Here is a 20,499-nt window from a genome sequence, read left to right as displayed (position 1 = left end):
AACTGCAGTGTCCTGCATCTGGAGAGAGACACAGGGTGCCCAGAGCAGCTGTGGCTGCCCCTGGATCCCTGGAAGTGTCCAAGGCCAGACTGGACAGTGCTTGGAGCAGCCTGGGACAGTGGAAGATGCCCCATGGAGGGAAATGGAGTGGCCTTTAAGGTCCCTTCCAACTCAAACCATTCTGGGATTCTCTTTTAGTTCATCAGGAGTTAAACTTTACAAAAGGAAAGATGGGTTTTCCATCGGCGCAACATTAACATTTCTTCTGTGACAGTAAGAAAACCTCATCAGCTCTCTGCTGCCATCCCTGCTTGCATCTCAATGCCTTTGCACAGGTGCCATTTAACCAGTTCAAATCACTTTGCATAGGAATAAATCAATCTGAGAATGGAATGTCCATTACCATCTTTAATCAGGCTTATTGGACAAGCTGCTGAGCCTTTTGGAAAAGGAAAATGCGGATCTTTACCAATCTAGAATTAAAAGAAATTTGCATTAGAATTGCAGGCACTTAACTGTCTGCAGTGCTTATTCTGGGGAATAATGCACTTCAAATTTTCCTGAAATATGGAGGAACTGCTGATTGCTCTCTCCCTGCTGCAGGGAGCCAAGGGCTGGGAGAAGATGGCCCTTGTTACAATATTGTAAAGGGGCATCAGGACAGAGGAGACTTTTTCCTTCTGCTTGTTTTGTTAGGTTGACTGCAGGGGAAAAAAATGTCATTTTTATGTTCAGGGTGTTGTTGCACACTCCAAATAAAAATTCCAAGCCTGGTTCCCTTTAAAATGTCACTCTGGACTGTTTTCTGCTGGACAGCGAACATCCCTGGACACTAGAAGTAAGTATGTCTATGTCATTAGAGATTTGTAAGTTTGAGACATAACTTCTCAGGCTGGAAACACCTACTGTGACAATGCCCAAGGTTCTCAAAAAGGCAGCAGGTACCAGGTGAGGAATTAAAGGGATTCAATGGCCCAGATCAGCACTGATACCTATTCTGCATGAAGTAACCAAGAGTCCATCTCAGAAGGAGAACAGACTGGAGAACCCTCCAGATTTAATCCCAAACCATAGCGCAGTTTCCCATCAGTTTCCCACATTTTACTGTTGTGTTTTCGTTCTGTATCCACAGCTACACAAAGGTCTGGGAGCTTTTTGTTATTTTCAGGAGGAGATAACTGAGCAGGTTATCCAAATCTGCACCATCAGGATGTTCAGATGCTGAGGGAAGAGAGGAGCTAAAACAGCTCCACGGGAGAAGCACGAGGTGCTGGAGCTTTGCAACTTCCTTAAGCTGCTTAGCTCCAGATAAGGAGCTTATGCAACTTCCTTAACTCTGGAGAACATCCAGCAAGTGATGGCAAACAGTGCTCAGGTTAAGCTACACTTGGAACAGACACTTCAGGAGTCATCCTGCCCTCTGACCAAGGAAACAAACAAAAAACCCAAGGCCCCTCCCAAAAAAAAAATCTGTCCAGGGAGAGTCAGGTGTGGTTTAGTAGAGGAGAGGAGTTCCATGCTTGCTTTCCTTGTTGTTTCCTTTGCATGACTCGGGGAATGGCACAGTGAGCCCAGCTTCTGAGCCAGAGATTATTTCACATTCCTCAGTGGAGCCTGACTATGAAGAAGCAGCTTTGTGGTGGTACTTTTGAAAGCAGAAGAGCTTTAGAAAGCAGTTTAAGCTCTGCAGCCATTCCGGTCACCAAACATAACTACTGAGAGCTGTTCAGACTCTTCATCTGGAAATAAACCTATCAACCCACAGTGGGCCTCATCAAGGGTATTTATGGGACAGGATAGGGGCAAGGTCAAAGCCCTAAGGACATAAAACAGGCTTGATAAAGTTCCATCCAAGCTGGGAATTGAATGAGTAACAAACAGGAGAGAGACCCTCCAGTCCTCCTTGGCAGGTGTTGAAGAAAGCCTGAAATAAGCTTGGAGAAGTCCTTTCTTTCACCTCAGTGCCTTCTGGAGAGGCACCAGGTGCCACCACCACCGTTCCCAGGGGTGTCACTGACCAGTCAGGGGCTGGCACCACTCCCCTCTGCAGCCAGGGGCTCCCAGGGCAGTGCTTCTGAAGAGGATTGGGCATTTCCTCATCAAGACCCAGCTTATTTCAGCTGTTTTGTAGGAGGACACATCTGTAGAGTAACTTTCCAGGCTCCAAGTGCACTTGGAGACTTTCTAATCTCAGGATTTTAGTGTGTGAACCACAGCTCTGTGGCAGGGAAGAACCTGCTGCAGGAAAAAAAGTGCCAAGCAAAATCCACAATCTCTTCTTCCAGGAGCAGAGGGCATGAAACTTTACTTATCCTTCATTTAACAGCTGCAGAAGAACAGCACTGTTAGATGTAAAACCTCTTCTGTTTGCATTTTAAGCTTACTGAGGAAAAGAGATGCTCAAAGAGACTATAAACTACAGCTCTTAAAGCATTAGAAACACTGCTCTTCACCAGGGCCACAGCAATTTTTACTTTCTTCAGCAACACAATAGCAAAAATAGTCAGTGTGAGATTCCAAATCAAATAGCTACAAAAATTATAGTGAGAAATTGAAAAACTGCAAGATCTATAACCAGATTAAGCTCCACAACTAAAAGGAAAGCTACCATGTGTTTGCAACCCCTCCAAGAACTGCATTTGATTCTACAAACGGTTTGCCAGCTCTCTGTAAGGCTTCACTGCTTTTTCCACTGTCATTTCAACAGGATTTTTAGACCAGGAAAGATGTGACAATCAGCGAGAGGAACAGTGCTGTGTGAGAATGCAGCCCCTCAAAAATGGGGGGCAAGAGAACAATAACTCTGGTTTACATCAATTTAGCTCCTTCCAGGAGGAAAGCTAACGCTTGCTTAGTCAAGAGTAGAAAAGAAGACAATGCCCAAGAACGGGAAAGGGTTACACACGAGCAGCTGCTGCCCCCTCATCTTGCCTAGAAGGATAGAAATCCCTTTCAGTGCATTTCCCCCCAGGCAGGCAGGGATGGCACAGAGCTCCTGGGGGCTGTGAATGCAGCCCTGGGCTGACACAGCTCCAGGTAAACTGGAATTCAACTCCAACACACAAAACTCAAGTTTTCAGCATCAATTTAGCCAGCCAACTTCTACCTTTTTTAGCAGAAAGACATTAGGCCAGGTAACTTGAGGTACATCTTCCTTCTCTTAGGATCAATGATGAGATCTTGGGTCTAAAACAACAAAATATTTCCTGTGGGGTGGAAACTCAGTGTGCAAACAGGTGCTTCTCATACCCCACTGACACACACACAAACACAACAGCTCTGCAGCATCAATAAATCTTTATCCAAAGGAGGATAACTTTCCACTGCTAAAAACATGCTCTTAAATGCTCAACTGATGCACTTGAAGGACTGCAAACCATAGAAACCTGGGGTCTTCTACTGATCCTAATAAAAACCTGGGGTCTTTTACTGATCCTAACAGTGGAAAGGAAAGCACCTGCGTCAGGGTAGATGCTAATGGTTCTTCATCCTTTTCTTTAGAGGATTTGTTTTTAAGAAGTGAAAAGAAGGTCATGTATTATTTAATTGTCCTGCAGCCTGTGCTTGAGCACACAAACTTCAGAGGTAAAGAGGGGCTGGTGGTCAAGCAGTGACCTGGCAGAAATGTTCCCAATTACACCCTGCTTTATAAATTACCCTGGCAGAGCAAACATGCAGATACAGCCTTTTCTTTTTATTGTCATTTACAACCCACACCAACACACTGGGCCGAGATGTTCAATTACCCAGGGTGCTGCAGAGAGCTCTCCTCCCACTCTGCTCTGCCCACACAACAACCTGCACCCCACTTGCAGCAGCAGGCACCAAGAATTTCCTATTAAACAAAGAAAAAGTCATCCCAGGAATGCTGATATTTCAGTCATGGAGCTTTTGATGTGAGAACTGCACCACCCAGGACCACACCAAGGGCTATTACCTGCTCCAGCATCCCACAAAAATCAAGTATCTCACTCAATCTGGCAAAACCAGACCCTGTTTCCATGGCTTTACAATCCAGCTCTCTTCAAGCAGCAGGACAGATGGACAGGTGAGGCAGACACATCCAGGTGACTGCACCAAACTTTAAGAAGGCAGGATAAAATCAAAATATTTTGCAATATCCAGGGGAATAAACAGTGTTTTCTGCAACAACCATAGCAGCTGAATTTGCTGGTTTCTCCCTGTAAAACACTCCACAGTAATATGTCATTAGAACAGTATTTTTCATCTTGCACATTTCACCAGGAATGCTAAGAGATGCCAACTTCAACAAATGGAATGTCTTCAAATGCAGAGATGCGTGATCCTTCTGCAAATGAACTATGAAAATCTGTATGCTTGCAAGCTAAACAGAATTTATCATTTACTGATCCACCCTGGATTGGATCAGACAGGAATTGCTCCTTATGTAGTCAAGTACTGCAGTACACTGGAAATTACTGTCCTGACCTCAGCACGAGCAAAAGGGATGCTGGACATGCTTCACATTAAACCAGACTGTTGAAAACCAGTTGATTTTCCCCACTAGCTTACTCCAATGAGAGGTTTACAGCTACAAACAGCTGCAATTTATTATATTTTACATTTCACAAAAGGCCTGCACATGTTGAGCAGTAATACTCTTCAGAATTGTCAAGGCCTATTGAAGTGAAATATGCTTCCCACATCAGGAACACGGCACTGTGATTTCAGCAGTGCTAGAAAAGCAGTAGGATTTTTTTTTTTTTCTTTCCAAAGAGTCAGTCATAAAAAACAGAAATAGTGAGAGGAGAGTTTTTAGAGTAGTTAATACCAGGGTAGCTCATTACTACTTTTAATGTTGGTGGAAAAGGAATCTGGATTTATCCATAATGTTTCAACAATGCTCAAACCACTTTTTCAAAGCAACAGGAGAATTCAAGATTTCTTACTTCTCTGTTAAAATTGAATGTACAAGTGGGTTTTCCCTCAACCACAGATCTCAAAACCAAGGGAACAGGATCTAGGAATAGATCTGTAGGAATAGATCTGTAGGAATGGTAGGAAACCTGCCTTTACCTGGTGCCTCTTACAGTGCCGTGTCCATCACCCCTCAGACAGAGCAGCTCTAGATTCCAGAGCTTTCTTCACGCACTACACAAGGGACTTACTAGAGTTAAAAACTGCTTTATTTAGTTTTCTTCATTTGAACCCAGTGTGGAGGGACTAAACTGGAGCAGCTGAACCAGTTCAGCAGCTCTGCAAATAAGCTGGGCTCAGGAAAGCAGAGACAGCTGCTCACACACCTAGTGAGGAGCCCTGCTCCATCCTGGAACTGCAGCATCTCAGGGAGCACAAGGGTCCCCAGGGTCTCAGGGAGGCTGGTGGCACTGTCTTTAAGCCAGATTTCCCTTGCACAGAGATGTTTTTCAGCTCTTTCCTGCTCACACCTATTCAGTGCTGGCCATCACAGACAGTGCTTCCCCCTCAACTGCACCCCAGAAATGCATTATTTGTATTTGCCAGCAACCAAGAACTGGCTGACAAAAGGAACCCCCCAGACAAATCTGGTCATCCCTGCTTTTCTCCTCCTGTCACCACTCCCTCCCAAGCCTTTTACAGCCTCAGCTCATTTTCTGGGAGCCCCCAGCCCGGCAGCTGTGCTGTCCAGATTTTCAGCGTTTCACGATTCAGTCAAACACAGATAAAGCTCCTCTGTGTGCAATCAGGATTAAGAAAATACTAAAATACATGTCCAGGTTTCAAATCCTGGCTGTTCCCATTAAATGGGTTTCTCCAGAGAGAACGAGCTGCAGGTGGCATTGTCCAGGGCTGAGCACAACTTCAGCAGCTCCCTCTACTGCCTCCCCCAGCTGGAAGTGCAATACCTCTGCCAGCTAATTAATTATTCATTACATTAATTACCAGATACATTTTTCAAGAGAAAAATACCTGCATGTTGTAATTTGGGGAAAAATCCTATATTACCTATGCCAAATGAAAGTATCAATCATTTTAAATAATAATATTATACTTTATTGCACTTAAAAAGTGAAACTTTAGGGGTATAAAACTAACTGCTGTTTAAAAATAAAGCCAATGCTGTAAACACTATGACCTGCATTTCAACTGACCAAATTTCAACATGCAGATTTTAACTTTACACTGATAAAATACCACCTGACTCCATTATTTCACCAGCTGCCCACCACCTTCACCCAATCAAGAAGACTGAGAACCCGTAAGATTTCTGAACTCCTGCCACTTCCCCTCACTCTGTATTAAGTCTTTTCTTTGTATTAGACAGCACACTAAAATAAAATAAATCAATATACAGTAAATTTCAGTTGACTGTAGTCAAAGCTCAAAGGTTTTTCCCCCGTTCCCTCTCTTGTTACCCCAGCAGTGCTCTCCTGGGTACACTTCTGTTCAAAAGGCCATCAGCTCTGGTCTGGTTTTCATCTGTCTCAGTGGACCAGAGAACTGTGTGGCTTTCTGAGCTCTGAATCAGGAAAAGTACTTCTCAGCTTATGCAAACCTGCAGCCTTTACCTAATCCGTTCCTGGTTAAAGCACATTACAAGGTATCACTGATAATTATTTAATTTTTTCCTGCAATTCATTTTCCTACACCACATCCTACAAAATGGGGACCACCAAATCTCCACTGAAAAGTCTGGGCTACAATTCTAAACAAAATCAACGGTGGAGATGTTGGCACAGGAGGGAACTACAGCTCTTCCCATTTCATTTTTCTGCATTCCAGTTGTTTTTCAATGGGGTAATCACTGACTGAACTATCCCTGCTTTGGCCGAGAGAGGGAAACTTCAGCTGTAGAGCTGCAAAGCCAACCAACCAAACAGAAATACCTGAAACAAGAATTGCTGTCACTGCAGATACATTTTAAAGACAGCAGCAGCACAGCACCAAGGCAAGTCCATTTCCAGAGCCAGTTCCTGTGGCACAGTCAGTTTTGAAGAACCAAAACATCAAGTTCCTAAGCTTCTGCAAACAAAATTTAATTTCAGAGTATCCTGCCATCTAACCCATCTTGACATCACCCATGCACAACAGGAGCTTAAGCAAGGCTTGCATCACACAGGTCCCTTGAAAAAGTCATTTCTCATCACTTACATCTCCAGTAGTGTTCAACTTCAATGCATCCCAGGGGACTCTAACCCAGTGTTCCCTGGTTTCCCAACATGAACCGGCAGATTATGGATCTGGCAGCACAGCAAGACAGACCAAACTCCAAGCTGAGCACCAAGGAGGATTAAAAATTACTTTTTACATGAACAAACTTCCCATTGTCCTTGATTTTCTAGTAAACCAAGATCAGTCTTATAATTATTTCTCAAGTCATCCAAAGTCAGTCACTCCCCATCACTGAGCACTTCCCTGTCCCTGCAGGTTTGCCGGCTCCTCAGACTTCTCACACCACTGTAAAGACACAAAAAAATCTTGTTTGCAGACTGCAGTTAATCTGTGTCTGCTGTTATCAAAGTAAACCCTGATGATCACTCCCATACATATAAAACCACTGGCTTATGGCACTCGTAAGACTCAGCCTCTTCCAGGAAGAACAGTAACAAGATTGAATCTATTTGCAGAAACCTCCCGTTGCTGTAGCACAACAACATTAAGATGTTCTTGTGGTATTGCAATGGGAAAATTCCCACAAGAACATAAACATAAACAACATCAAAGACAGCAAAGCTAGCTCAGGAAAAAACAAACAACCAAAACCACCGCCCCTGCACAAGTGGTTGGAAGCATTTTGTGGGTGGAAACTTCAGAAGCATTATAGGAAAGTGACAAGAAAATATGGCACTGCTCCTTAGCTACGGTGACGTGATCTTCAGGAATTTAAAGAACAAGTTGTTTAGGTAGGTCCGTATTTCACATCCAGCTCAAGGGTTTGCAGGGTGTGCAGCCAGCTGGGGGCATGCTCAGATTTCTGGACAAGACCCCAACTTAGGTGACCAACACTGGAGCTGAGTGAGTGACAGAGCCACAGGAGTCACCACCAGAGCCTGTCACCACACAAGAGCAGCTCCAAACCCCCAAAATCCAGTGGTTTACCTTCCTGAACACAGAAAAAACCAAGCTGCAGATCAGCTAGACATCCCCTACCTGTTCTATTCATTGAGGTGACATCCACAAAACCCGCTCTGGAAAAACCCCACAGCCCCTGGCAGCTCGCAGATCCACAGCAGCTCCAAACCCCCAAAATCCAGTGGTTTACCTTCCTGAACACAGAAAAAACCAAGCTGCAGATCAGCTAGACATCCCCTACCTGTTCTATTCATTGAGGTGACATCCACAAAACCCGCTCTGGAAAAACCCCACAGCCCCTGGCAGCTCGCAGATCCTGCGCTCCGAGCAGCACCTCCCACTGCTTTATTCCAGAAAACAGCGCAGCTTCCAGCAGGGCTTCCATCCATCCCCTGGCCGTGCAGGGAGAGACAGCAGCAGAAGCAGCACGGAGCTTTGGGAGCCCTGGGAAGAGCCAGCGTGGCAGGACAGAGCTCCCAGCACCTTTAGCTGAGCCCCAACACCAAGCTGGCAGCGTTTTGGCAGGAGTTAAGAACCTTCACCGATCATTTCCCTCAAATGCTTTCACAAATGCATTTGCCACATTACTAGGGGAAGTCTCTTGCATGATAAACAACTTTCTGGAACAATTCCACATGGGTAGGTACACACTTTCAGTGCTTACAAGTTCAGTATTTCCATTCCTGATTTTAGTATTTCGTTCATAATTTCCCACACACATTTAAAAAACACATCACTGAACAAGCCTGGCATGCAACTTAAGCTGGAGTTCAAGTTTCTCTTGCAAGATACAGCAGTCAATATTTTGGAGAGTTTCTTGTTCATCCTAAGCTCTTGCTTTTGATTTTTGCACTCAACAGAAATACTGACATTCTTCCCTCATGTGTAAAACACGACAGCAGAAAATCAGTATTGATTCTGTGCGAGTGTCAGCGGCACCAATAAGGCAAACCTAACTAACCAGTTCCCACCCAAGGCTATCGCTGGATCATTCCCCATCAGGAACGGGCTGATCTCCCTCCGAAGCACCCAACAAAATGGTGCTTGGATTGGGTTAATCACAGCCAGGCACCAGGCTGAACTGACAACGAGGTGACACATCACGATACTGGGAACACCGGCAGCTCGCCCCCAGCCAAGTATGAACCATAAAGTTGGAAGAGCAGGCAATGAGCGGCCAGAGAAGGAGCAGCAGAGCCGGCGGGGCTGCTGCGGGGAGCGGGGGCAGCGGCTGTGCCGAGCCGCGGCTCAACTTGGGGCCGGCTCGCTCTGCTCTGCCCGGCTCACCGCAAAGTTCCGCGGTGGCCACGACTCGGACCAACCCGAACGGCCGCGAGGGACGTGCAGAAAGAGCGAAATTCTCATTCGAGAGGGAAAGGAAAAAGCTTTTCACGGAGCGTTCACTGGCGCGGTGCGGGGGCTGCTTCAGACCAAGGCGGCAGAGCCCCACCGGCGCCAGAGCCGGGGGCGAGCTCCCGTACGCGCCTTGTCGCACTCCAGACAATTAGCACTTAATTAAAAGCAAAGCCAGAGCCTCCCAGATTTCGAACTTGAGCAACTCCAGACTCAGAGCAATTCTACGGGGGAAAAAAGCCCAAATCCCGTGCAAACGCGCAGACCGCCGGCAGCCACCGGAGCGCATCCCCGAACCCGGGGGAGCCACGGGCGCCTGGCGGAGCCCTGGCCCCCGGGACAGGCAGACTGGGGGAGACAGCAGCTCCCTGCACACAGGCGAGGAGCCTCGCAAATGCCACCAGCAGGGCTCACCCAGGCGGGCAGCGGCACGTACCGAGCGCCCGTGCCTGGCGCTGCATCCCCCGAGCCCGGCGCGGAGCGGTCTCCGTGTCCCCGGCACCGCTCCATCCATCCCCCCGAGGGATGCGGGGGGCTCTGCGCTCCCCTCAGCCGCTGGCCAACTTTGTTCCCCGAAGTTACCCACCTGCAGCCGAGCCGTGCCAGCCGCCGCAGCGCCGTCCTTCCCCGCGGAGCCAGCGCCGTAATCCTGCGGCTCCCGCGGCTCCCGGCGCCTCTTCTGGAGCGGCGCTGGCCGCGCTCCCGGCGGCGGGGCGGGCCCGGCGCGATCTCCCGCCCACCGCTCCTCACGGCTCCTCACCGCCCCGGGGCCGCACAGCCCAGCCCGGCACAGCCCAGCCCGGCCCGGCCCAGCCCCTCCGGACACAGCCGGGCCCGCCGGCGCCGGGGATGCTCCGCTGGCGGCGGCCGCGGTTCCCCCGGGAGCCCCGCTGGACCCAGCCGCTCAGGGGGGATGCGCTGCCGGGGAAAGTTGAGGCGTTATGGCTTAAATGAAAACTGCATCTCGTTCCTGGGCTGGAAGCCCAGGGAAAGAGTCAGGTTTACGTAGGTCGCTGTGCAGGAGCCGGGTGGAGGTTTTATTGGATCTGGCTCCGGCTGATCGCAGCATTAGAGCTGTGTGGTGTAATTAAGGCTGAGCAGTATTCCTTTAAGTCCCTTTTTTGTTTTTTGGGGTTTTTTGGTAGCAGATAGTTCTGAATTTCCTGAAACCTGTGTTATCTTTCAGCATCCCAAAGCACAGTGATGTGTGTGTTATAATAAAGTGTGCATTAGCTCCCCGTGCCTCACTTGAAGTCAGATTTTACCAGAGATGACTTTGTCTTCAGAGCCACCGTGAAGTGTTGATGTAAGAGAGTCAATCATAGCACCACAGAATGGTTGGGGTGGAAAGGGACCTTAAAGCCCATCCAGTGCCGCCCCTACCGTGGCAGGGACACCTTCCACTGTCCCAGGCTGCTCCAAGCCCTGTCCAGCCTGGCCTTGGGCACTGCCAGGGATCCAGGGGCAGCCACAGCTGCTCTGGGCACCTGTGATGGGGCCTCAGAACCCTCCCAGGGAAGGATTTATTCCCAATATCCCATCCAGCCCTTCCCTCTGGCAGTGTGAAGCCATTCCCTGAGTCCTGTCCCTCCATCCCTTGTCAATTGTCTCTCTCCATGTTTCCTGGGGCTCCTTCAGGCCCTGCAAGGCCACCCTGAGCTCAGCCCAAAGCTTCTCCTGTGCAGGTGCACGATGCCAGCTGTGCCAGCCTTTCCTGCCAGCAGAGCTGCTCCATCCCTGGGATCATCCTGGAGCCTCCTCTGGGCTCTGCAGCAGCTCCAGCTCCTCCCTGTGCTGGGATCTTCCCAGAAGGGAGAAAGGACTTAATAGCTGTCATTTCGTACACAGAGGAATTCTGGACAGGGTGGTGATGCTCTGCTGTCATGGCATAAGGAGGAAGGATGTGAGGGAAACAATTTGCTCCTTCAGCAAATAAGATTTAAGTCGCTGCCACCTCCGTTTCCCTTCCTGTCCAGTTGTGTCATGAATTATTGAAATGTGCTGGCTGAGAAACAATGACATCTCCTCTGGGGAAAGTAGAGACTTGACACAGCATCTGTTGACCCAGACTTGGTGCAGGAGCCCTGACCCAAAGAGATGTCCTTACTTTTCCATGCATGTGCAGGTTTATAATGAAGAAATGTCCAGCACAGAAGTGTAGCCACTTCAGTAATGAAATGTGGCACTGGTCTGAGGAAGGGATGTCAAAAACTAAATTATCTCAGGAAAACAAGATGCATTTTTAATTGGCAGAGTGTGATCAAATAGGACTCATGGAGATGATAGAATTACAGAGATTTAATGAGCTGCCGTGAGCTGAGCTCAGAGGTTTGTAGCAGTGAGGTCTGGCTCAGCCCTGGCTCGGGGCAGGAGGGTTCTCCCAGCCTGTTTGGGCTGGTGTAGCACAGTCTGATCACTCCGCCACATCGCTGAAACTCCACTTTGGGCTTTTGCCTGGAAGATAATACTAACTTCCAGTTATTATTGCACTAGGACTGGGGTCAAGCCTTAGTTCCCCACAAGCTGCAGCTCAGGTAGAGCTGTGAGCTCCTCTGTGGGGCAGTGGCTGAGCACAGGGCAGGAGCAAACCCCAAATGCACGTTTGGCTTCCTCAGAGCTGTGCTGCTCACGTACTCACAACACCCCAGTCTTATGAGAGCTGACAAGGTCGGGGACCTGTGGCACAGCTCTCCACATGGAAATAGCAGCTTTAGCTGTGAAGGCCAGCGTGAGAAGGATAGCCTGTATTTTTATGCTTGACCAACCACAGAGGCTGTTCAAATTTTAAAAATGCATCCTGCAGCTTGCCTTGCCTGGTGTCCTTTGTCACCTCCAGCCCAGCCCCATCTTCAGACTCCTTTGGCCAACTTACATATTTTTTCAATTTCAGTTAAGTCAAGGACTTCAAACTCCTATCATAGGTATCAAGTTCGGCCACATAAAAGATACTTTTATTTTAAGTTTGTCAGAGAGGCACTTTATGAGATTGTGAGGTTGAAAAGATGACTCTAATCTTTAGGATGACAAGTTAAAAAGGACCGAACCCACTCTTCCCCTCACTTATTTTCCAGCAACCCAGGCATGCAGAAATAGTGGGTTTGTAAGTGCCTTTCTTGTATTCATTTCAGAAAACACAGCAAAGGTGCAGTATCACCATATACTTACTGAAGGGAAGCAATTTGCAGACAGTGAATTCTCTCAGGTTACCTGGAATGTTTTCACACAGCCCCTGAGCCTGTGCTGCCCTTCTGCCACCTGGGGCTTCTGAACCCACTGCAATTCACCTTCAGTAATAACAACTGAATTAACAGTTTCATGCTCCTTCCAGCTAATGATTTTTTTTTTTTTCATTTCCACTTGTCATTCTGTCATTCAGACAGCTCTCTGAAATTACATGAGAACAGCAATGCTTCTACTCTAGTGTTGTCTAATTAAGGCTTCCTAAGAATCAAAGTGGGAAAAAAACCCTACACAGGTGTAAGCAGGTACATGAAGATCATATTTAAACTTCCCAATTAATCATTTGTTTTGAAGACCTGGCTTAACCCTGTCCATCCTGATGGCAGCTGTAGACCTAGAATATCAACTGAGCTCTTGCTCCAATTAACTACACCCTCTCACTGTTCTCTGCTTTAGCTGCTGTGTCCTTTTCCCAGCAGTTTTTCCATGTTCATCTTTTCACCCCATGGATTGCCCGCATAACTTTTGTGTCCTGCTTTGACAAACCTTGTTTTTCAAATTTGAGATGGAAATTTAGCCATCAGGAACAAGCAGACTTAGATACACCATAAATTCCTCCAGAAAAAAATAATTAAAAATTCAATTAGTGTTTTTCTCCCAGCTGCTTTAGCTTTTGACGAGTTTCTCTTACCACTGGCAGAAATACCAAGGAACTCACCTCAAGTTTAAGCAGATTTTGGTTTGTAAAACCTCTCTAGGACATTGCCTACATGGGCTCTTCCCAATGAGGCTGCATGGACCATTAGTCTGGTCTTACCACTGACAATTAGCATCAGTTTCAATTAACTGAAACAGCCTAGAAAGTAGAATATTAAAAATAAATTTAAAACCTGTTGAAAATTTAGTTTTCAGTCCTTCTAGGTATAAAAGTTTGAGTAGCCCACCTTTTCCAATCACACTTTCAGGCATAATTGTGTCAATGGCAAAAATATATGGACAAAATATAGGATCCTTTGGGTGAAGTTAAATGAGTAGAAAATCGACTCTTTCCAGTAACACTTACGGGATTCTTATTTAAAGAGGACTGCTTAATGTCAATTTAATCATCCTAATTTTTAAGTGATGCTTCCCTCCTTGAGCTGACACTGATACCAGCTAATCTGAGCCTTGATCTGCAGGCACAGTTAAGGGATTGTGCATTTCTTTCAAGACTGAGGTCAGCTGTAACAACTAGGCGTTGTTTTGGAGTATCTGTATCACAAGCCCAGGGGAGATTCCTTGGTGTGGTGGTGCCACAGGATAAGCTGAATTCACTCCCTTGCCTGGTCCATGGTCACCAACACTGACCCCAACATCAGCCGTGCTCCTCGTGCCCACGGCCAGCTGGATTTTGGACAATCCTGCTCTCCACAGGCCTGGGAGGTGTTATCTTAAAACGATTCTGTTCTCAGGAGCAGCCAGCACAGCTCTGGTCTAATTTCACTGAATTCAGTGGTAACACTTCTTTTGGCATCGAACCCAATTGATTAAATCACCAAGCATCTTAAAATTCCCATTTCATTGCCTCCATCAGCTGCTGCTCGTGCTAATAAATGGAGAGTGCAACTGGTGTTGGGAGCAGCAGGAGGGAAGGGCCGGAAGGGGAGGCTTAATGAGTGGCTCTGGCTGTATGAAGGAAATTAATTCTGTGGCTGGATTAAAGAGCAGCCCTGGAAGCCTCACTTTGCCCTGACAGAATCTGCATTTCAGGGTTTACACCTCTGTAATCACCCCAGTGGTGTTCTGAGGATGCAAATGTCCTTAATGCAGGCAGGACCTGCAGCAGGCCACGGTGACTATTCCAAAAGCCACCAAAGAAAGTGGATTGTGTGCAACTGTGCTGGAGAGCCTCTCACAGAAAGAAAATGATAATAGGAAGGTTAAGTGCCCAGCAAGTGCAAACTGATATACAATATCTTGAAATCGCAGAGAAGGAAAATTAAAATGGGGAAATGATTTCACATATAGGTAGATGGAGGCATAAAAGCAATCTGTGAAGTCTGGGAGGGAGAGCAATGAGAGTGGTGCTGTCAGATGTGCAGCCTCTTGCCCATTAGAAAGAAGTGATTGAAGGCTAATTCCAATAAATGGGCAATTTTAGTTTTGTCATTATTTCAGGCTTGTTTTTTTTTTTTGACTCTGCTTTTGTGTGTCATTGAAATATTTGTGTATTAATAGCCACTGATTTTAATAGCATTACAGTAATTTGAACATCTGCAGCTACCAGGCATTAAAATACCATCACTCCCCTGTATTTCAAGTTATTTTTGCTGTGCTTCTGCCTGATTTTGTCACACCCATTAAAATGCAAGGGATCAGTTCTGATCATTACCCATTAACTGGCAACCTTGAGCTGAAGTGTTCAGCAGGAACCAGCCTGATGCCTGGAGGCCTGGCCAGCAATCCAGTGGAAGGCAAAGACATTTTATGGCTGTCCTGGAAGCTGAGTGATGGGCTGTGTAACTTTCCTAATCAAATCCAATTAAACCCAAAATTGTATTCCCACCACCCCTGCCATCCTTTGTTCCAACAAATTGCCTGATGTACTATTCAAGTTTGCTAAATATGGAGCATTTTATTAATGAGAGGTTTTAATTCCACCAAAAGCTCAGCTTTGTTCATTAAAGAAATGAAATATTTTGTTTAGAGTGCTAAGGAGCTCTCACAGGGCAGGAGGCTCTCTCTGGAGGAGAAATGACTCCTAGGCTCAAACTGACTTTTGAGGAGAGGAACCCATAGAGGAGAAATGAATCCAAAAAATTACTCTGAATTTTCTGTTCAGTGGGTGAAGACAGAAAGCAAAGCACAGGAAGGCATTGCCAGTGAAATGTGGTAGGAAATACTTGCCCAGCAAAGAAATACTCCTGAAAAGTGCTCTGAAATGTGATCATTGGCACTGTGAGGAGAGGAGGAAACAGCAGCTCCTCCTCCTTCTCTTCCTAGCCTCACAGGGATTTTTCATTCTACTCCAAAGAGCTTAACTCATATTTTTAAAGTGATTTCTGTAATGGGACAATATTTGCTTGCAAATGTGATGCAGGATTTTAGTATTTTCCAAAGCTTTCCCTCCTAGCTGGGGAATTCATGGCAGCCAAACACCAGGAGCTGTCTTCATCCCTTCAGCCATTTCTTCCATGCAGCCAAGGAGTAATTCTGTAGAACTTTAAAATCATCTGACACTTTAAATGTTGATATAATAAAGTAGGTTCAGGCTTCAGCATTATGCAGTTTCATTCATGAGTTAGCTCAGGCATCCCAAACATGTCTGAGGGAAGGAGAAGGTAAAATGCATTTAATCCTTTGCCAGCAGGATCAGATGCAGCCACATAAAACAAGGAGCATAAATAACAGTGACCTGGAAAGGAACAAAATGGAAACCAGCCTACCTGAGAGATAAATAAGGCAAAAAAGAGCCCCAGGAGCTTGGATTTGGTGAACTATTTCAGCCACTATTTACATTTGTCTCCAGAAAACACACGCCTTAATCCCTGTCCAGGTTAAGAATACTTCCCTAAATCAAATATTAATAATTCTGAGATCTATAAATACCCTGATGGGAAAACTCTGCATCAGTAATGAATACAAATGACCCTGTGCAAATGTCTTTGAGCAGGAAAAATAAGGAAAACAGCATGTCAGTGACCTCCAGCCAGAATGTTCTTGCAGCTCAGAGGGAGGGCACTTGTGAACCTTAACACATTGAAAGCAGACTTTAAAATACTTGGAGAATGTTAAAATAAAAGGAAGATTCTAAGAGAATTCAAGTTGATGATATATTCTTGTCCCAGTTCCTGCTGGTGGTGATTCTTGTGTCCCTCTCCCAAACACCAGTTCCATCCTGGCTGGCAATTTGCCACGTTCTTCAATAATTCTGTCAAACTTTCCTTGACAGCAGAGTGCTGGCTGGCTGGACGATAACATCTCTAATTTCAGCATTAGAATCAATCCAATATCAGGTTTTCTACTCACTGAAACCCTGCACAGAGCTGGCTCCAAAAATTTAGAGACTTTGGCCAGAAAGTGGAAGAAAACAAGTTACTGGGTTTTCTTCTGTGTTTTATTAAACTTTGGTCCCACCGGATGCTCTTTCTGTTAATTAATTTTTCCTTTACAATTCCAGGTAAGCTATTAATCTATTGACTTGAGGATTTTTCAAAGCCTTTCCAGAAATAAACTCTGGGATGAAAGGATCCTAAGCTATGCATGAAAAGTAGAGCTGCTGTTTTGTCATTTTCAAGCCCATGGTTTATCCCAAGCCTCTCTAATTCCCTTTACATGGATGTCAGGTGGAATAATACAATGAAAAATTACCCCAAGATTTTGTTTCCCATTGCAGAGGTGATTTATACAGAAACTTTACCACGATTTTGTATAAAATCTGATTAAAAAGTCACAAACATTCCAACTCCTGTTTAAAAGCAGCAAATTAATGGGGTTTGGGTTTAAATTAATACTGGTTTTATTCTATTCATGCAATTCCATCTCATTATCTTTCGTTCCCTTAATCCCATTGCCCAGAAATTTGCTTTCTGATAGTGAAATCAGCAGAAACATTCAAACATTTGCAGTTGTGGCATGCAAAATCATTCAAATAATATTCTTTTTTGCTATTAGCAGTTTATGGATAATACAAGAAAACGCCACAAAATTTTCATTATTGGAAATAGATGGGTTTTTTTTTTCCCTATGAATTTTTAAATTGCCTTTATTATGGCCCACTGTGTGTGAAATAAATGTGATTTAAACAGTTGTGCCCTCTACTGGCATAAAGAAAGTCATGAAAAAAGAGAAAGAAATCCCTTATTTCCAGATGTTGCACAAAACACAGTGCTCACATCGACTTTTTGTTGTTCCTTGGGGTTTTTTAAATTATGTTTTAGTCACATTTGAAGACTGGATTATTTTCGTCATTAAATCTTAGCACATTAAATGCTTACAGATATTATTTTTGAAATAAAAAAATCTGTTTACACTGTTAAGAGAGTATAAAAAGGCTTTGCCATAGGAGAATATGATGGTGGGGAGGGTGTGTTTACACAGCTCAAATAACTTCATTTTTATGAGACTTTTAAGAGCTGTGAGAACAAAGCTGTGGGACAAAGTCCTTCACGCAGTTCAGAGCAGCTTTGGAGCTTTCATTTTAAAGAAAATCTGGAGCATTCATTTTAAAGAAAATCTGGAGCATTCATTTTAAAAGAAATGTGTAGGATCTGATGCATAATGTGAATTTGAATATAGAATTTCATGAGATATAGGAGAATCAAGACCTTCTGCTGAAACCCTTCTAATCAACTCCTCACCTCCCATTTAAAAGAAAACTTGATTTTCTGTCCTATCCACCTCTGCCTCGGTATTAAAATGGAATAATGAAGGAACAAAACCATCCCCTTTGGTGAGGAACTCGCATGCTGCAACTTCCCAGCATGGGCAGGATTAGTCAGGGATGCTAATTGCAATCCTAATTGACAGATTTATGCCATGATATGGAAGCCATTCAGCGCAGTGGCAATAATGTTCATATCTGAAGGAGCTGTGGGGAGCAGCCCCGTGCTGGGAGCCAGCTCCACACTTTTATCCAGCCTGTAGGAACACATCAGATCCCTCATTTTTCACCTTCTGTAAAATGTACTTACAGTCTGCAGATTAAATGGATACCAGACCACACGGATCAGAGAAGAAAAAAAAATAATTACATCCCAGAAAAGTTAATAGTCAGCAGATGAAGGGGCCAGTGTACTCTTGCCCCTTTCTTTGGCTCCAGCATTGTCCCTCTGCAGGGGAAAGTTTGTTTACCAGAGAATCCAAATCATTAATCACAGAATTAAGTTATAATGTCCCCTCTAAGTGGCTTTATTCGTAAGGACCTGTATCTGGAGATGAGGTGGGTACAAATAGCACAGGGTCAGCCTTCAGAAATCTCAGGCTGCTATTAAGGGCTTCATTGCCAGAGAAAACTACAGGGCCCAAATGAGCTGTAATCACACAGGAAAGCAGAGGATGCACTTGTGCTTACAGCACAGTTCTTTCTGCCAACTTCTCCATGCTGAACTGTGTCACAGTAGGAGTAAATATAAGTGTCTCAGGGATCACTGTTGCTTTGAACTGCTGTGTGTTTCAAACATATTTGGCTTTATGGCAGAACCTTTGTCTGGACAAAAAAAAAAAATCCCTTAATATTCTAAGTTAGGAATGTACTGTGTGTCTTTGGTGAATCAGTGGAAAGCAAAATATTTTTTTTTATGTATCACAGGAATATCTCAGAGAAACAAAACAATTCTACTGCCATGATCATCTCCACCCCTGAGCCTGGTAACCAAACTCTCCACCTTCAGGCAGTGTTGCAGACAAGTTCATTCCTTGCTCCTGCAAAGAGCTGCGTGGGGCAGTTTGGGCTTCACTAGGTGGACTCCAAGTTATTAATTGGTCACAACAATTAGTCAGAGTGCCCAGGGCTTGATGGCTCTTGGTTACATGTGGTTCAATCAGGATCTCATGGATATTCATTCTACCTTATCCACACACCAGAGCTGTTGCTCCATTCCTCTGCCCAGCTCCTCATCTCTGGCACAATCCCAGCCCTCTGTCAAGTGAGAGTGGAAAGATTTTCCCTTCCTTCCACATTTTGTTGAAATCTGGCATTTTCTGTGGCCATAACTCCCATGGTGGGAATGCAGGTAAAGGACATCTGAGAGGGAAGTGCTAAAGTGGCCAGGGCCTGAGAGAGAGAGAGGGATCGAGCTGGATCCTTCCCTGAAATTCCCTGGTGTAATAAATGAATCATGGTGCTTTACTCTTCTGACTTCACCACAGGAGCATCTCTCACTCCCAGACTCAGAGAGAGCAGGCTCACCCCACAGGGCCACCTGAGAGGGGACTTTTCTGTTTCCTTCATAACATGTCTGTGATTTGAGCTCGCCCTGTGGTGAAGCTGCAGCTGAACGAGCCCCAGTGCCACTGCCGTGGTCAGTGAGGGCAGCGCTGGGCTGTGACAAACCCCTCAAGGCAGCTCAGATAAGCCCAAACCTACAGGAAGACAGGGATCCCACATTCTGTGCCCACCCAGAGCTCAGTGGTGACTGTGGAAAGCAGTGCTGTGCTTACCTGAGCACCTGGGGCAGGTTGAGCTTCGAGGCTCCCGGGGATGGCAATTCCTGGGATGTGTCACAGCATCTTCGGGCACAGTGTCACCTGTGACTGGTAAAACTTGATCTCTGAGAACTTAATTCAGCTGCTCACCTCTCTGCAGCTTGCTCTCTCTTTTGTCTGGCCCTTGGTTTATGATTCTTTCCCTTTCTGCTGCTGCAATTTTGCCGTTTTGGGAACTTTGCAGAAGAGGAAAACAAACAGATCAGTGTTTGATGTTGCGCTTTCTCTTTAGAAGTTTGTTTTCCTTTCTTCTTCCATTGCATCAATATTAACATGTTGATTCATAAGCCAAATAAATAAAGGCTATAAATACATCCTTTCTCTTTTGTTTTTTAAATTGTGAAACCTCAAAGTTACAGTTCCCACAGCTACTGCACAATGTGCACATACATTAAAGGCAGGGATATTGCCACCCAAGGCAGCAATCAAATATGCATGAGGGACTTATTTACACGTGAGGACTGTGCAAATTTGAAATCCCAGAATCAAAAAGCACCTTGGATCTATCCCTGATGCTCTGTTGGGAAGAAAAATCTGAGCATGTTGGTCCTTGTGGGCACAGGGGAACTCAAACTTGCCCTGTGCAGAAGTGTTTATGGATAATGGGATGGCGGTGCCTTTACCGGAGCTAAAGATGCTGTGGATAAAGTAATTACTGTAATTAGCTGAAATCCACAGCCAGAAGGTGTCATAACAACCAAAGCATTACGAACAGAAATCATTGTTCACAGTCCTGACGATCTTTAAATGCTGTGCAAGAATTTCTCC

At 45.4% G+C, this 20,499-nt stretch overlaps 1 protein-coding gene across 1 annotated transcript in view; it reads right to left on the bottom strand.

The window, feature by feature from the left end:
- Positions 1–10,104, bottom strand: part of LOC119706026 (contactin-3-like) — a 100,643-nt gene extending 90,539 nt beyond the window's left edge. Inside the window, exon 1 of the mRNA XM_038149099.1 lies at positions 9,953–10,104. The gene's annotated coding sequence lies outside the window, so the exon portion shown is untranslated. The remainder of the gene's footprint in view (positions 1–9,952) is intronic.
- Positions 10,105–20,499: the final 10,395 nt, after the last annotated feature.

The sequence above is a fragment of the Motacilla alba genome, chromosome 12 (genome assembly GCF_015832195.1).
Source record: "Motacilla alba alba isolate MOTALB_02 chromosome 12, Motacilla_alba_V1.0_pri, whole genome shotgun sequence".
Lineage (NCBI taxonomy): Eukaryota > Metazoa > Chordata > Aves > Passeriformes > Motacillidae > Motacilla > Motacilla alba.
This window is presented reverse-complemented; position numbering and strand designations above follow the sequence as displayed.